This window comes from Cajanus cajan, chromosome 7, assembly GCF_000230855.2.
Source record: "Cajanus cajan strain Asha chromosome 7, NIPB_CcT2T_4, whole genome shotgun sequence".
Taxonomy (NCBI): Eukaryota; Viridiplantae; Streptophyta; class Magnoliopsida; order Fabales; family Fabaceae; genus Cajanus; species Cajanus cajan.
The window spans coordinates 1,211,099-1,229,109 of NC_138523.1; the positions used below are offsets into that span (position 1 = coordinate 1,211,099).

Sequence of the window (18,011 nt, forward strand, 5' to 3'; positions counted from 1 at the left end):
AATATCCTAATTATCCTTGTACCACATAACCCTAAAACTTCACTCTCTCATCTTATTTTCTTACAAAAGTGAGGTTGATGAAGTTACCGACATGTGTTAAGCATGTTATAGAATTATGTTAGATGTAATTTGATTAATTTTCTAGCTTTGATTGGACCAATAAGATTTATGTATTTTAACATATTTACTTTCATTTGGAATTATGAGATTGAATTATTGTAGCTTTGTGATGAGACTTTAACTTACTAGTGAGATTGATATATTTTAAGTTATTGATTATCTTGAATTTTTATTATTATTTCAACAAAATTAACGTTAAATAACAGTTCAAAATTAACATTAAATTTTTATTTTTAATATTTCAATGACATTAAAATATAAACTTAAAATTATTTGTAATATAATTTTTTTAATTTCTTAAAAATTTTATAAATATCCGTGGATGTCCGTGGATATCCGTGGGTATTCAAAAAATTAATGAATACCCACTTAATGGATACCCGCACGGATATGGAGTGGATATGGGACCAATTTTTATTCAGCGGAGCAGGGACGGGTTTACTATTACCCGGCCCCATGGAATCTCATTGCCATCCCTAGTATGTAGTAAATAGTTATTGAAAGCGGTAAGGAGACTTCTGATCTGTTATAGTTTTAAAAATAATATAAGAAAAGTGATAATGAAGTAGGTAATTATTGAAAGAGTGTGAGGAGGTTATTAATCATGTAAGAAAAATATTTATAAAAAAAACTCTTGATTTTCTAATTTTTGTTAAAGCAATTAAAAAGTGTAAGAAGAAATTTCTCTTTTATTTATTAGTATAGATATTAATATATTGAATAAAATGAATCTATTTAATTAAAATCTTCCATCTAATTTTCATACATACTATATTTTTGTTTTTTTGTACTTATTATCTATTGTATAAGAATTAAAAAGTAACATTTATGAAATTATAGCGATTAAAAATTATAATATATATATATATATAAATTAAAATGAAATATTTTTAATTATAAAGATTAAAAAGTAAGGTTTATGAAATTACAGTGATAGAAATATAATGAAATATAAATAAAATATATTGAAGATAAGTGTGTAAACTTGTCAGGTTGGATCAAATTTGTGCATATATTTTTTTAATCTAACCTAACCCGAACATGAATGGATTGGATTAAATTGGGTCAATCGAGTTAACATAATTAAATTTATCTTTTTTATAAAAATTTTAATATTTAGGATATTTTGTAAATAATTTGATATCTTGTTGCAAATGAAATGTTATCAACTCAAAGCAAACAATGATACAACTCAATTTTAAAATAAATTTATTGATTTTCTATATCGTTATCAACTCAAACAACTAACATCAATATAAAATAAAATTTAACATAAATATGTTATATTATTTCAATTGTTGTTGTTGTATGACTGAGTTGGGTCACAATTGGAAAACGAAGAATCAATAATTTTAAAGATTGAATTATTTTATTGTTCCAATTGGATTGCTTAAATGCTAATACAAACTTAATATCTAATATTGAAAGCTTTATTTCTTGTAGTGAAGAAGGGAAAAACAATGTCAAAAACTTGAATTTTCCAAGTATATGCAGCAGAGGATGCAAAGAATTACAAATAATAGAGCAAGATTGGAGGCTTTAAGGTTACCCCAAATTTCCTCCATTTTTAAGAGTCTAATTCAAAATGCTAAGAACATAAATAAAGAAAAAGTTGAAAAAGATGATGAAGACTACATAACTGAAGATGAAGTAGAACTTGATCAAATTTTTTTAATGAGGATAACAACGATAATGATGATGTCGTTGAAAATGCTTTTAGTGTCACAAAAAAGAAAGGCAAGTATTGCAATTTTTTTCATTGTAATTGTAATACCATCAACCAAGTATGGTACCCCATAGTCTTATATCCTCTAACAGAATTTTAGAAAATCTGTATTTGGGTAGTCACTTTGTAGTTCTTAGAGGATACCAATTTTAGAGAACCCTTATCATTTTGAATTGACACTTGAAATGCATCAACAATTCATTAATTTGTTTATGGCATTCCTGTATACATATTTAATAATGTAATTTGTATTTACCTTTAATTTTTATAATTAATTATTGTAATTGATGGATGATGAGATCATTGACATTAAATTCTAAAAAAGTCTCTAATAGTCTATTTATTCACGTTGAAAAACAAGTGAATGAGTTTCAACTCAATAGTGCAACTTATGCCTCAGAAGTGATGACTTTAGAACAAATTGAATCTAATTTAGGTACTTTTATGACACTTTTTTAGGAATAAATAAAATAATATTATTATAAAGTGTTAGTAATTTATCTTATTTATTCTAGGTGATCATATTATTAGGAAAGGACGTAAACATACAATTAATGCAAAATTTAAAAAGAAAAAAGAAAAGCTTATGGAAAAAGGAAAAAATATTAACATCCAATTTCCTCTACCATTTTATAAGATACGTGAAAAATATGCATGCAAAATATTTGAAGTCAGAGGCCCAAGTTTGTATATACCAAAAAGCTCATTCTCAAGTTAATAGTTGGAGTGAAATAGCTAAAGATAATGTAGATGAAATGTGAAAACATATGAAAAATACAATTATTACTTTTGTTCAACATAATTTATATTTTTAAATTTGGTTTGATAATGTTTTATTTTTATTTTTCTTATAATATTCACGTGACATAGGATGTATTAAGTTTATCTCATGAGGTCAAGGAATATATGCATTGAAGCAAATTATTTTTTTTATAATTTTATATTTATACGATTATAAATAATTTCTATTCATATGTAGGAAAGGAACTTGAAAAATAAAGTTAATCAAAATAAGCGAGAGATGAAATCAATTACTGGTATAAAATTAATTGTGCAAAAGACATTTGAAATGATAATGTTTTATGTAAAATTCTTCATCCATTATATAAAACAATTACCCCTTTTATTTTTATATAGGATAGGATATTAATAAATGTAAGTTTGCAAATTTATAAATCCATTCAACACTATTTTTTTAATTTAATTATTAATTTACTTATATGATCTAATTATATTTAATTTAAATAAAAATAAGAATCCAAAACTGATGAATAGTCAAACGCTATGGAAGTGTGAAAAGTAACATGTATGAGATCTAATAGGACTTGGTGCATTCCAAATAGAGAACAAATTATAGTAAGTAAAAGATTATTTTATAGACTTTATGTTGTTATTAAATATAAAATATTAATTATATATATGTTGTATATAGCATATTATATATAGTTGCAATTTTCTTTATGTATTGGTAGTTAGTAATAATCCTTTTGTGCAATTTTTTTATATCTATTTGTAAACTAGTATAGTGAAGCTTTTAATAACATTATAAAACTTTTTATTTTATTTTATTTTTTATAGGAAGATTTAAAGAATGTAAGTGATACATATTAAGAAAATATTTCAAAGGCCCATGTACCAATGGTGGAACACTTTGTCATGGTTTTAGGAAGAAAATCAAACCACTATACGGGTGTTGGTAGTCCAAGAATAACTAAGAAATTTTCACAAAAATATTTTTTTTTTTTAAATCAACTTGAGAATGCTCAAAATCAAGGAAATAATTTAGAGACTTACAAGTGCGAAAATTGACTGATATTACTAAAAAATAATAGGAGACCAATATTCAACTACAAATTGAATTACAATCCTAAAGACAATTGATTGATGCTCAACAAGAACAAATGAAGCAAAATATTGAGAATAAAGTAAAACATCAAATTGTTAACTTGTTGGGAGAAATGTGATTCTATGAACTTTCTACTCACTTGAGTTCTCCAGTTAAAGATGTAAGTTTTCTTTTATTTAAAATCTTATATTAATTAATATTTTTATAATGACTTATATATAACTACATTTTAAAAAATACCATTTTTTTTTACATATTTATTATTTTTTCTTATATTTGAGTAGTTTTGTAGTTTAATATATGATGTTTTGGATTTAAAATGTTGATGGTATTATGTTTTAATTTTTGTTATTGAAAATATAATAGTTCATTTATATATAGTGATTTAGTGTTTTAATTTGTCTCCACTACTCACACATTTAATTTAATGGATATTTTTGTGTTTTAGTTCATTATTATACATGAACTGTATTATATATATTAAATAATATTTTATTTTAATTTTTAATATTATAAAATTATAATATTATTTTATCAATAATAAAATAATAATAATTATTATTATTATTTAATTAATATTAATTTGATCATAGTTTAACTACATAATGACGTGCCCGCTTTTGAAAAATTGAATGAAAGTTTGTAATAGCTTGTGAGTTTCAAACTTTTGCATAAGAAATACCCATGCGCATCTTGTAAAATCGTCCATGATAATAAGAAAGAAACGTGCTCCTATGTGTGAAGGAACTTTGATTGGAGCCCAAACATCACAATGTAATAATTCAAAAAGTGTATTGGTAGATATATATGACTTGAAGGAAATGGCAATCTAGTTTGTTTTGCCATGCATAGAACAAACATTACGATTATTATCAAAACATATATTAGAAGACAACAATGGGAAAATTAATTTAAGAGGAGATGGTGAAGGATGGCCAAGAAGCATGTGCCACAGATCTATGGATTGGGAAACTTGATGAGAGGTTGGTATTAGTTGCAAAGGTGACATGTGATGAAGACCACCACGTTAGCTAGGGAATAAAATGACAACAATTTAGGGAAGCAATTAATCACTTTAGTAAATAACACCAGATTTAATCGAAATGAAGGCACACATAAAACATCGTTTAGTTCGGGATGAAAGATACAATGCCAGTGGCTGAAGACCCATTGACATGGGATATTGGTGATGGTTCAGCTTTTGTGAAAAAATGTTGAATCAGAAATAATGTGGTTAGTGGCTCCACTATCCTAGATCCAAGGATTTGTGAATACAGAATTAATTGAACCATTACAAAAGGGATACAAACATGCAACATTTGCATAAGCATCATTCTCACCATTTGTGTTCATCATGGATAGAGCACGAGCAATTTGTTGAAGTTGCTCTTTGGAAAGCCTATGTTAGGAGTTGGATGATGATATATTAATATCTTGAGTCCCATCTCCACCTGAGCTTTGCCGACAGGGGGAGAACATTGTATGTTGACTCAACAATTCTCTTTATGATCTTAAACAAGCATTAAGAAATTGGTTTTCCACATTGAAACCATATTAATAAGAAAGCTGGTTTTGTCTTTACTGAATCGACCCATTGACAAGATCTAACTTGGTTTTGGCTGCAAGGGTATGAACCATTGACATGCTCCACATGAGGGATAGTTGGCTCCATTTAATTTGATATTGGTGCAAGCATGTGGCCGGGGTAGTCAAAATGATGAATAATGAAGTATGGTTCTGAGGAATCCCTATTGCTCGAAGAATTTGGTGTTGATGCTTTCTCTCCCTCCATTCTTGAAGAAAATGGGTCAAGGATCGATTATGTTGTGGTTCCAAGTCAAGAAAAAGGTACCGAGGGATCGGGGATATGTTCTTTATTTACAAATAGTATAATATATATGCATCCTGAATAATGAATCCGTGTTAATCCTAATGTTAAAATAACGTGATCCCAAATTAGTGGGATTGTATCTTTATCTAAACATATAAATATCAATTAAAGAGATAATTTCTAACAAAAAAAGATCATAGAATATTGAAATTAAAATTTTCAATAGCTAAATTCATTCTTAAAGGCAATTATTTATTTATTTATTTGGATTGATGTATTCTCAAGTAGTACTTTAGATCGATACCAATATTTCTTTTGTCGACAAAATCGACGTTGCTAATGAGCATGAAGGACATGACATTGAAATGATTAATATAAATCTAGTATGAATTAAAAAAAAGTATATATTTAGGCTTATATTGAAATTTCGATTGGACTTTGGGATCGAAAATAAAAATTTTTATTAATCAAATGAATGCAATTGTTATAATGTTATTTGCTTAAATATGTTTTCAATTTAATAAAATATGTGAATTTTATTTTGATTTTTATAATTTTTCTTTGTTTTTTATACTTTTAAAATTTGAAATTAATCATTGTTTTTGTCTTTAAAATAAATAAATTTTGATTTTAATTTATTTTTTTTTTCATTTTCATCTCTTCAAGATTTGAAATCATAAATTTAATTTGGTCTCTAATATTTACTTTAAGACAAATAATTGATATTTATTTTAAATATTTTCTGATACTTTTTTAGAGGTGTCATAACATTTGTTAAACCGTCAAAATGTTACATATTAATTGTGGAGAAAAGAAAAACATTAGAAGAAAGTTGAATATTATCAATAAAAACTCAACGGTAGAAGCGGGTTGAATAGTCTCAATAAAAAAAACTCATTACTTTTTGAAACAATGAACTAATAATAAGACTTTGCAAGTGTGGATGAAGAGTAATTAAGTAAAAAGAACATAAAATTTTTATGTTGGTTTGTTTCAATCATTGAGACTACATCTAATTTTTAATCAACCTGATCAAGTTTTACTATTGTTGCAAAGATATAAGTATTCTTTCACAAGTCACTTCTGTCTCAACCTAAGTGTTCTTCGACTTAGCTCTTCAAGCAACTACCTAAATATTCTTTAAACACAAAATCTCTTCTACCTATAACAACCAAGTATTCTTTTATAGACAAGTCTCTCCAAACTCAAATCAATAACTCAAAGTTAAAGCTGAAAAAATAACAATATTGTTTTATCTTACTATCAAGATGTAATACAATCAATTAAGTACAAGACTTTTTATAGAATGAAGTAAATAATTGTGTTCATGTAAGTTTCTTTGTGTGTGTCTCTGTACTTTTTGAATCTTCAAGTTTCTTTATCTAGGTGTTTCATGTAACAACCCACCTTAGGTCATCACATAAATCATCAATCATAATAAATAATATATAATAAAGAAAATATTAGAGCAAAAGCCAGCTACGCTAGAGTGTAAAAATTGTTTTCATAATAGCAAACATAAATATATTAGTCATTCTCAGTAAAATTATACAGTCATCCAAAATATATTAACATTAACCATCAACAGAAACACCCTAGGTGCTGGTCAAGCTCTAAGCCTAGCCACTTCTCAAAGCAGCTACCCAGAAGACTCCTTGTTATCCCATGGCCTCACACCTAATCTGCTCCCCCACATAGTGAGATCATCACAGTTCCACCACATGGAAACATAAGGGTTAGCACGTATAAAACCAACCATAGTATAAATATCATTTAACAATTATTTATTCAAGCCAACATGTATTTCCAAGATAGATATAAACCAATATAATGTATACACCTCCATGCCAATGCATACATATTAATTAAAGAAATCCATAACCATAGTATACAATCCATACCATATGTATACATAATCTACATCCAAAGCAAAGTCACACCACCGTATAATCCATGATGTAACCAACACATCCAAACCAAATGTTGGCCTCAACACCTATCCAAACCAAGTGTTGATACGGTGAAACATGTCAGCAACCCATGTGTCACGCCTAACCTCTCATGGAAAGTATACAGTTGGATTACGTCGTCACGTAACCCTGGTGGGGTCACCTCATCCATCGGTATGACTCGACCCAGACCCATACCGGTAGCAAATAGATACTTAGAGGAGTACTTCAGAATCCACCTAACATCTGAAGCCACTAGTACAAAAGACCCTTTTTACGTCGGTTATTTAGGGGTTTTTACGTCAGGGAAACGTCCGACGTAGAAGCGGGAGACGTAAAATTTACGTCGGGGGTCAAAAACCGACGTAAATTTACGTCGGACATACCCAGGTCCGACGTAAAAAATCGTAAAAATTTTAAAAAAAAAGAAAAATAATGCAGCAGAACGGCCCGTTCTGCTTGGAGAACGGCCCGTTCTCCTTGCAGAACGGGGCATTCTGTTTGGAGAACGGCCCATACTGCTTGGAGAACGGGCCGTTCTCCTTGCAGAACGGGCCGTTCTCCTTGCAGAACGGCCCGTTCTGCTTCCCAGAAATCGCTTTTCTTCTGCGTTTTCCTCCCAGAAATCGCTTTTCTTCCCAGAATCGCTTCTCTTCTCTGTTCTCCTCAGGCTTGGCTTCAGCCACTGGTTGTTCCTACTCAAAATATATAAAGAAACACACATAATAAGTTCAAAATACACATTTAGTCGTATGAACGCAAACTGCTTGTTTTTGTCGTATGAACGGAGACTGAATGATAGAAAAATTATAAGGAAGAAAGGACCGAAGGAGTAGGAGGCGGAGGGACTTACACAACGAAGAGGAAGAGGGTTTACAGAGAAAAAAATGAAAAGTGAATGCGCGCGGTGTGCCTCGCGCTCTCTTATTCAAATTTGCGTCTTTTTTACGTCGGACCTGGTAGGGTGCGACGTAAATTTACGTCGCACCTGGGAAGGTGCGACGTAGATTGGACTTTTTACGTCGCACCTGGGAAGGTCCGACGTAGATTGGACTTTTTACGTCGCACCTTACCAGGTGCGACGTAAAAAAGTTCGCAAAAATTACAAAAATGCCACCGCATTTTTTTTTACGTCGGATTTTCGTATTTCCGACGTAAAAGGGGTGACGTAATATACTTATTTTCTACTAGTGAGCGGTTTACTATATAATCCTTGGAAAATTTCCAAATTGGAAATCCTCACAATGGGATTCCGAAATACCATATTTTCTCCAAAGATTATATCCCTGATCTCACCAAGAGACCTCCCATCCATAACCTTACTCCTCTCAGTCCTATTTACTTTTCCAAACCACATACACATACTTCATAATTATATATATAAACATAATCATAACCATGCCAAATTAAATATCCAAAACAACCACCAACTTGAATAAATAACAACCATCAATTTAAATAAATAACAACCTTCATACAAACAAAATAGCATATTAAAAGTTATACTACTCCTATCATGCTCATGTATACTAGATTAAGTCTTATAAGTACTACCCATACTAGATTAATTTTATAAATGCCACCCTTACTTGGATAAACCTGAATTGAAACTCGGGCAGAAACTGAGACTATAGCACAGCTGCCTCCCCAAGGCTCCTTCCGTCTAAAATAGGGGCCAGAGCTAAAACTAGGACAGAACCTCCTCCTCTAGATTTCCCTTGGTCTTCAAAGAGAAGAAGAGGGAAAGAAGAGAGTATGAGAGAAGAGAGGATGAGAATGAGAAGTGTTTCTTGGGATGGTTTGCAATGGAGAAGTGAAGGCCTATTTATAGCCTCCAAAACACATTAAAAAAATGTAAAATAATGGAGAAAAAGATAGACAAAACTAAGTGGAATGAATTAGTGGAATGAATTATAGAAGTTGGTGGGATGAATTAATGGAGTTGGTGTGAATTAATGGAGTTGGTGCCATGTTCTTTTCCGCACCGACTTTGGCTACTGATTTGGACCTTATAGACAGCCGAATCTGAAAATATTTCCTTCATGAAAGTTGTAGGATTTGCTCTTATCTTTCCATAGCCACCAAGTTTGTATCATTTGAACAACCACCGACCAAGTTATACCCCAAACACCGAGGCTTGCCAATCAGCCCAGCGAGAAACAATTGTATTAATAAAAGTCCAATTTTGACCTCCTAAACGACCGATTTTGCAAATGGCTATTTCTGCAAAAGTTGTGCGTTTTTCTCTTAGATTTCCATTGACACCAATTTTGCATCATTTGGACCATCACAGCCCAAGTTATGCCTCGGACACTGAGACTAGTCAGTCAGCCCAGCGAGAAATGATTCTAAAAAAAAATTTCACAACTATCTAATTAGATCTAACAACACACATATCTTTCTAAGCATAAATGGAGTGTGAATTATCTATAATTGAAGTAAAATATAACCACCAAATTATGACCAAATACCACATAGTAATAATGACAATAATAATAATAATAGTAATAATCATGTTGAAAACTGAGATGTTACAATTCTCCCCAACAACAAAAATTTTCGTCCTCGAAAATTCACTTACTTGAAAAGAGATTTGATCCTTCATCTTATCTTCCAACTCCCAAGTGGCTTCATTAGTAACCTCATCCCAAATAATCTTTACCAAATTGATAGATTTTCTCCGCAAATGTTTAACTTTCTTATCTATCATTGAGACTGGCTGTTTCTCAAAAGTTAAATTCTCCTTAACTTGTACTGCCTCTGATTCCAAAACATGACTCGGATCGTGAATATACTTTCTCAGTTGTGAAACATGAAACACATCATGCAAATTAGACAGGAATGGAGGTAATGCAATCTGATATACCACTGATCCAATCCCCTTGAGAATTTGATACGGCCCAATAAACTTAGGATTCAACTTCTTAGCTTTAATAGCTCTTCCCACACCTGTGGTAGGAGTCACCTTCAAAATACATGTTCTCCCTCTTTAAACCAACACAAAGGTGTTCTACATTTCCTCCCATATAGAGCCTCAAATGGTGTCATTCCTATACTTGCGTGAAAACTATTATTATAAGTGAACTCGACCAAAGGTAACATTTCTTCCCAACTCCCTAGATGATCCAAAATACAAGCCCTCAACAAATCCTCCAAAGATTGGATAGTTCTCTGAGACTGTCCATCAGTCTGTGGGTGATAAGCAGAACTGAGTCTCAACTTAGTCCCTAATGCCTGATGCAAACTCTGCCAAAATCGAGAAGTAAAACGAGGATCCTTATCAGAAATAATACTGGAGAGCACACCATGTAATCTAACAATCTCCTTAATATACAACTGAGTTAACTTTTCCAAGGACCACTTTATATTCACTGGAAGAAAATGAGCACACTTAGTTAATCTATCCACAATCACCCAAATAGAATCACAATTCTTAATAGACCTTGGAAATCCAACAACAAAATCCATAGTTATACTATCCCATTTCCATTCTGGCACTTCCATCATCTATAATAAACCTCCTGGTTTTTGATGTTCTACCTTAGCTTTCTGACACAATGCAAGATGCAACATACTCGGCCACCTCCCTCTTTATACCATTCCACCATTTTTGTCATACCCTGATGTACACTCAACTTGCTTTTTATGACCTTCCTCAAGTATCAACTTCTTCAATTCTGCATCTTGTGGAATACAAATTCTGCACTTGTACCTTAAAACTCCATCCATATCTTGTTCAAGATTCTTCCTAAACTTCCTAGGAAAACCCACAACAAAGTTTATACACATTATCTCATTTCCAAATAGGAACATCTAAAGGCTACAAAAGTCCTAAAAGGCACCTAATGTTCTGTCTCAGACTTATACTATACTAAATATGAGTACACACCATCCTCTATTCCTCTCTACACTTAAGGCCACCATGCTTCCACTGCACGACTTTGATACACCTTAGTAGCTCCTCAATGGATACTAAGAGAACACTTGTGTCCTCCCTTTAAGATCATCTTCCTAAATTCAAGATTACTAGGCCATAGATCCTATTATTGAACCCCAAAACATCATCAATTTCCACTCGTAAAGGGCTATTTATACCCACCCCTACTAATCCTCTCCACTTGGTTCACTAAGAAAGAATTTAACTCCTAGGCTTCTCTAATCTCGTCCATTAATTCATTAGTTACTTTCAACATACTAAATTCAATGCTCCTAAGGGTGAGCTCACACATCACGCTTAAGTCTCTAAGTTCTTTAGTCAAATCCAACCCTTAAATCATCAAATGTGGTAGGCGAAAGATCATCCTACTCAAGGTATCTGCCAGAATAATATTTTCATTTCTACGACCCTCTCCAAAAATCATGTGCCTAAGCGTAAGTTTTACACAGAATCAATCTCCAAGTCTTACCACCTCATCTATACCGAAGGCAGCTCTTATCCACTACCTTGTCCTATATCCTCTTGTCTTGTTTTCAAAATGAATCAACTAATTATGCTTCTCCAATTTCCTTCAATAATTCACTTGTTACTTTAGTCATACCTAGTCTCATACTACTAAGGGTAACCTCATAAGCCAAACTTAAATCTTTAGACCAAACCAAAAGATCTATCTCTCTAACCATAAGGGAAGATATATCTAGAGGTCTTCTACTCAAAGTATCAACCACCATACTAGCTTTGCCCAAATGACAATTAAGATCAAAATCCTAGTCCTTAAAAATTCCAATTATCTCTTCTTGTCAATAGATATTTAAAATTCTTATGATCGCTAAAAACCTCTAGCTTAGAATCATATATGTAGTGTCTCCAAATCTTAATTAAAATTGCTAACTCAAGGTCATGGGTAAGGTAATTCCTCTCATGAATTTTCAATTGCCTAGAATCACAAGCTACTATCTTTCCTTCATGCATCAACACTCTTCCCGAATCTATCTTAGTAGCTATAGGAAAAGAAAGCAAAGCGATTCCTGTAGTAGAGGCGAGTGAGATGAGAGTAGCCTAAACCTCGAACTGCTATCTTAGAAATTTACTTAATAAATCTCCTATAAATTATCCTAAGAAAACTCTTAATTTTACTAATTGAATTAGGTATCTCTCACTACAACTTCTACCTTAGGTAGCTCTATGTTAAACCTTCACAAGAAATTACATGGCCTAAAACACGCACCTAATACAATCAGAGTCATACTTAGATAATCTAGCCTAAGTTTATCTTGGATATATCTTCACACTTAACTCTAATATGATGGTATCACATCCTAAGATCAAAACCTTTCATTAACACACAAATATCCACTAATTGATCCATAAGGTCACATACTTGCATATCAATTCATATTAGAATACTTCCTTCACATATACTATCCCTAAGCATATATGAATTGATCACCATGAACCAAGCATATCATTTTAATCAACCTTTCAATGACCAAACCTCAAAACATCACCAAATCTATTTTATCCTTGTTATGCCTATCATGACAGTATATATCTATAGAGTTATACTCATCCAAATGATTTCAAACCTGTCTTAAATGAAAGCTAAATGAATAAGCTACAACTCTTAAGATTTCAAAAAGATCACCTTCCTAACTAAAATTTCAACAATCACTTCAAGTATATTCAGCTCTAACAACTAGACTTCTGATCACCAAAGCAGTCATAACTAGAGTTCTAGACCTGCTTTTTACCTGATTCCAGTTCCATTAGAAAGATAGTATCTAAAGCCATAATTCTCATAAAGACCACAAAATCAGATTCTATCAATATGATACTCATACTGGTACAACAAAATTTCAACAAAAATAATCCCCATATCATACAGCATTAGTGTACTAACATACCTTAATCATTCCAAACTCACTCCTTTCCACCTTAAACTCATATTCAAGCTTTTCATTACAATCCTAAACCAAAACAGCTCACAAAATAAAATTCACATACTACCTCAACCATAAAAGTTATCATGCAAGCACCAACACTCAAGGAACGTTCCAATCTCCCATCAAAACTTCAATTCTCAGATACAACCTCTTTGGATTCAATCACTACTACTATAGATTCCTAAATTCCATTAATTGTAAACTCTTGCCAAATCAATGTCTCACCTAAATCTAAGGTGTCAATAATTTCTAGTTGATTATCAAGGCTTTATTCATACTATTGGTACCTAAGCTCACCATAAAGTATTCTATTATCCAATAGTAGCAGCAATTAGCTCCATAGCTCGAGCAATTTGCCGCCCATCCATGCTTGAAGAAGAATTAGAATGATTTCCCCTACCAGTCATCCTAAAAAGGTCAAAGAACTTTATGAGTTTACACGAAACTCATAAGAAATTCCTAATCAAGATTAAGAAACTCATGAGTTACTCATGAAGTTCCTTTCAAAAATTCGTTTCCATACAACGGAAACATAACAAGACCATTCCCCACAAATCCTAAAGAGACTTGACCAGCTCTGATACCAAAACTGTAACAACCCACCTTAGGTCATCACATAAATCATCAATCATAATAAATAATATATAATAAAGAAAATATTAGAGCAAAAGCCAGCTACGCTAGAGTGTAAAAATTGTTTTCATAATAGCAAACATAAATATATTAGTCATTCTCAGTAAAATTATACAGTCATCCAAAATATATTAACATTAACCATCAACAGAAACACCCTAGGTGCTGGTCAAGCTCTAAGCCTAGCCACTTCTCAAAGCAGCTACCCAGAAGACTCCTTGCTATCCCATGGCCTCACACCTAATCTGCTCCCCCACATAGTGAGATCATCACAGTTCCACCACATGGAAACATAAGGGTTAGCACGTATAAAACCAACCATAGTATAAATATCATTTAACAATTATTTATTCAAGCCAACATGTATTTCCAAGATAGATATAAACCAATATAATGTATACACCTCCATGCCAATGCATACATATTAATTAAAGAAATCCATAACCATAGTATACAATCCATACCATATGTATACATAATCTACATCCAAAGCAAAGTCACACCACCGTATAATCCATGATGTAACCAACACATCCAAACCAAATGTTGGCCTCAACACCTATCCAAACCAAGTGTTGATAAGGTGAAACATGTCAGCAACCCATGTGTCACGCCTAACCTCTCATGGAAAGTATACAGTTGGATTACGTCGTCACGTAACCCTGGTGGGGTCACCTCATCCATCGGTATGACTCGACCCAGACCCATACCGGTAGCAAATAGATACTTAGAGGAGTACTTCAGAATCCACCTAACATCTGAAGCGGTTTACTATATAATCCTTGGAAAATTTCCAAATTGGAAATCCTCACAATGGGATTCCGAAATACCATATTTTCTCCAAAGATTATATCCCTGATCTCACCAAGAGACCTCCCATCCATAACCTTACTCCTCTCAGTCCTATTTACTTTTCCAAACCACATACACATACTTCATAATTATATATATAAACATAATCATAACCATGCCAAATTAAATATCCAAAACAACCACCAACTTGAATAAATAACAACCATCAATTTAAATAAATAACAACCTTCATACAAACAAAATAGCATATTAAAAGTTATACTACTCCTATCATGCTCATGTATACTAGATTAAGTCTTATAAGTACTACCCATACTAGATTAATTTTATAAATGCCACCCTTACTTGGATAAACCTGAATTGAAACTCGGGCAGAAACTGAGACTATAGCACAGCTGCCTCCCCAAGGCTCCTTCCGTCTAAAATAGGGGCCGGAGCTAAAACTAGGACAGAACCTCCTCCTCTAGATTTCCCTTGGTCTTCAAAGAGAAGAAGAGGAAAGAAGAGAGTATGAGAGAAGAGAGGATGAGAATGAGAAGTGTTTCTTGGGATGGTTTGCAATGGAGAAGTGAAGGCCTATTTATAGCCTCCAAAACACATTAAAAAAATGTAAAATAATGGAGAAAAAGATAGACAAAACTAAGTGGAATGAATTAGTGGAATGAATTATAGAAGTTGGTGGGATGAATTAATGGAGTTGGTGTGAATTAATGGAGTTGGTGCCATGTTCTTTTCCGCACCGACTTTGGCTACTGATTTGGACCTTATAGACAGCCGAATCTGAAAATATTTCCTTCATGAAAGTTGTAGGATTTGCTCTTATCTTTCCATAGCCACCAAGTTTGTATCATTTGAACAACCACCGACCAAGTTATACCCCAAACACCGAGGCTTGCCAATCAGCCCAGCGAGAAACAATTGTATTAATAAAAGTCCAATTTTGACCTCCTAAACGACCGATTTTGCAAATGGCTATTTCTGCAAAAGTTGTGCGTTTTTCTCTTAGATTTCCATTGACACCAATTTTGCATCATTTGGACCATCACAGCCCAAGTTATGCCTCGGACACTGAGACTAGTCAGTCAGCCCAGCGAGAAATGATTCTAAAAAAAAATTTCACAACTATCTAATTAGATCTAACAACACACATATCTTTCTAAGCATAAATGGAGTGTGAATTATCTATAATTGAAGTAAAATATAACCACCAAATTATGACCAAATACCACATAGTAATAATGACAATAATAATAATAATAGTAATAATCATGTTGAAAACTGAGATGTTACATTTCATAAAAATGATCGTTGCAAATTCTTGAACATCTTTCATAGACTTGTTTCATATGTCTTCATCTTTCGTTACTTGTGAGGAAAAATGTCCATTGGTGTAATAAATGCAAACATTAAATTTATTTCACTAAATTGTCACTTTTTAGCTGATTTTGAAAAAAATTTATCACCTTTTAGGTACCAAAAAAAAGGAATTCTGCATGTGTCAATCTAGAAAAAACTTTCTCTGAAATTTCACATTCTTCAAGAGATATGTTGGTCCTTTTCTGACATAAAGCATGACTTTTGTTCCTTGGTGAAGTGTGAGTACTGGTGAGTTTTTAATTTCTTTGGACCTATCAAGGAATATCATAGATAAAGTTGATTCAATTATCAATAATCATAAATGATATAAATATAAAGTTTTTGTCTTACAAATGAAGTGTTTCGTCTAAGAGACTTAATGACAAAATAATTATTCGACTTATTACTATTCGTCTTATAGCTTGATTTGAAAAACTTTTTTTTAGAAAAATATTTATATTTGTTATCATTAAAACTAAAAGTCCGAGGGATCTAAGATTATCTTTTGACTTGACAATCGCTCCCTTTTTGATGGTGACAAACATATTTTTGAAAAAGAGAAAATTTTTAAGCACAACAAATCTAATCGATTTCAGTTTTAAATGAATATTATCTATTAGAGTATGTGTATCTATTTAAGCAAAAATATGATACATTTAGATAATATGTTCATTTTAATAAGTATTTCAAGGCTTAATGAAAATCGTCATATATACGAGAACAATAATCTTTAGAGTAAATTACACATTTTTATCAAAGTATTATTTTTTGTAATACTTCACTTTTTTTTATTAATTGTGCAACAAACAAAGAAAATAAGAAAAAAAATGAAATTAGTGCAATTAAAGGATCAAACAAAGCAATTACAAAAGGCTATAGACATGCATGGTTGTGCTTTACTTATGCAGGACCAAGCTTCATGAGAAGCACACAATTATGCATGCATGGCCATGTTATGAAGCATGGTCGTGCTTACTAATATACGCAGTCATGCTTCCTTAAAAACATAAACAAAGCACACCCTTCACTCCTAAGCATGCTCGTGTTCCCTAAAGCAAGCCCAAGCACAAGATATCAAGCACAATAGTGTTGTTTGATATGCACGGTTGTACTTAAAAATTTGCCCTAATTTTAAATATAAATAAGGATGTTTAAAGCACGTTGTAATCATCCAATTTGTATCTAATTTTCTCATGTTCATAGCTATATTTTTTCATAATTTTTTCTCTCTCTTTCATTCATTATTGAAGTTTTGTAAGTGGGTAAAAATCAAACCCTCGGAGAAGGATTATTCCTATCACGATTAATTCTTTTTCCTTGTTTAATGGGTTCTAATAACATGTGTGGCTAATTCTCTCATTCAAGAATTGTGATGTAATTATTTTTTGAGAACCTCTACTGATGAATTTATGAATTTCTTATTTTTAATTGTATTATTTTAATATTTTTAATTCTTATTTTAGTTAATTGAAAATTACATTATCAAACTATTTAAATTAACAAAACCTTAAAATACTTGAATTATTGAAAATTGACATGACGAAACTATTTTCCTAATTATCAATTAAATTAATTATTAAATTCACTTTTGTGCGCATATGCTTTGTTCTTAAAATAAAATCCTTATGATCAATTTGAGTTTTTTTTTCTTCTTAAGATAAAGACCGTTAACTTCCTAAAACCATAGGATTATTAGAAATTTCAAAAATAAAATTAGTGACATTATTTATTAATTTATGAATTTTATTTTTGGAGATTGGAAATAATAAATCACAATCCTAAAGTTTTTATCTATGAATTTAAATAATAATTTTTTAATCTTATTCTCAATTTATAAATTAATACTCTCTCGATTAA

General features: G+C 31.6%; 1 long non-coding RNA gene across 1 annotated transcript; it reads right to left on the bottom strand.

Annotated features, from left to right (window-relative positions):
* Positions 1–7,008: 7,008 nt before the first annotated feature.
* Positions 7,009–16,092, bottom strand: LOC145949673 (uncharacterized). The gene is made up of 3 exons (XR_014428060.1): positions 15,144–16,092; positions 9,062–14,230; positions 7,009–7,205 (listed from the first exon to the last, which is right to left on the bottom strand). It is a non-coding gene; the product is annotated as an uncharacterized LOC145949673 (long non-coding RNA).
* Positions 16,093–18,011: the final 1,919 nt, after the last annotated feature.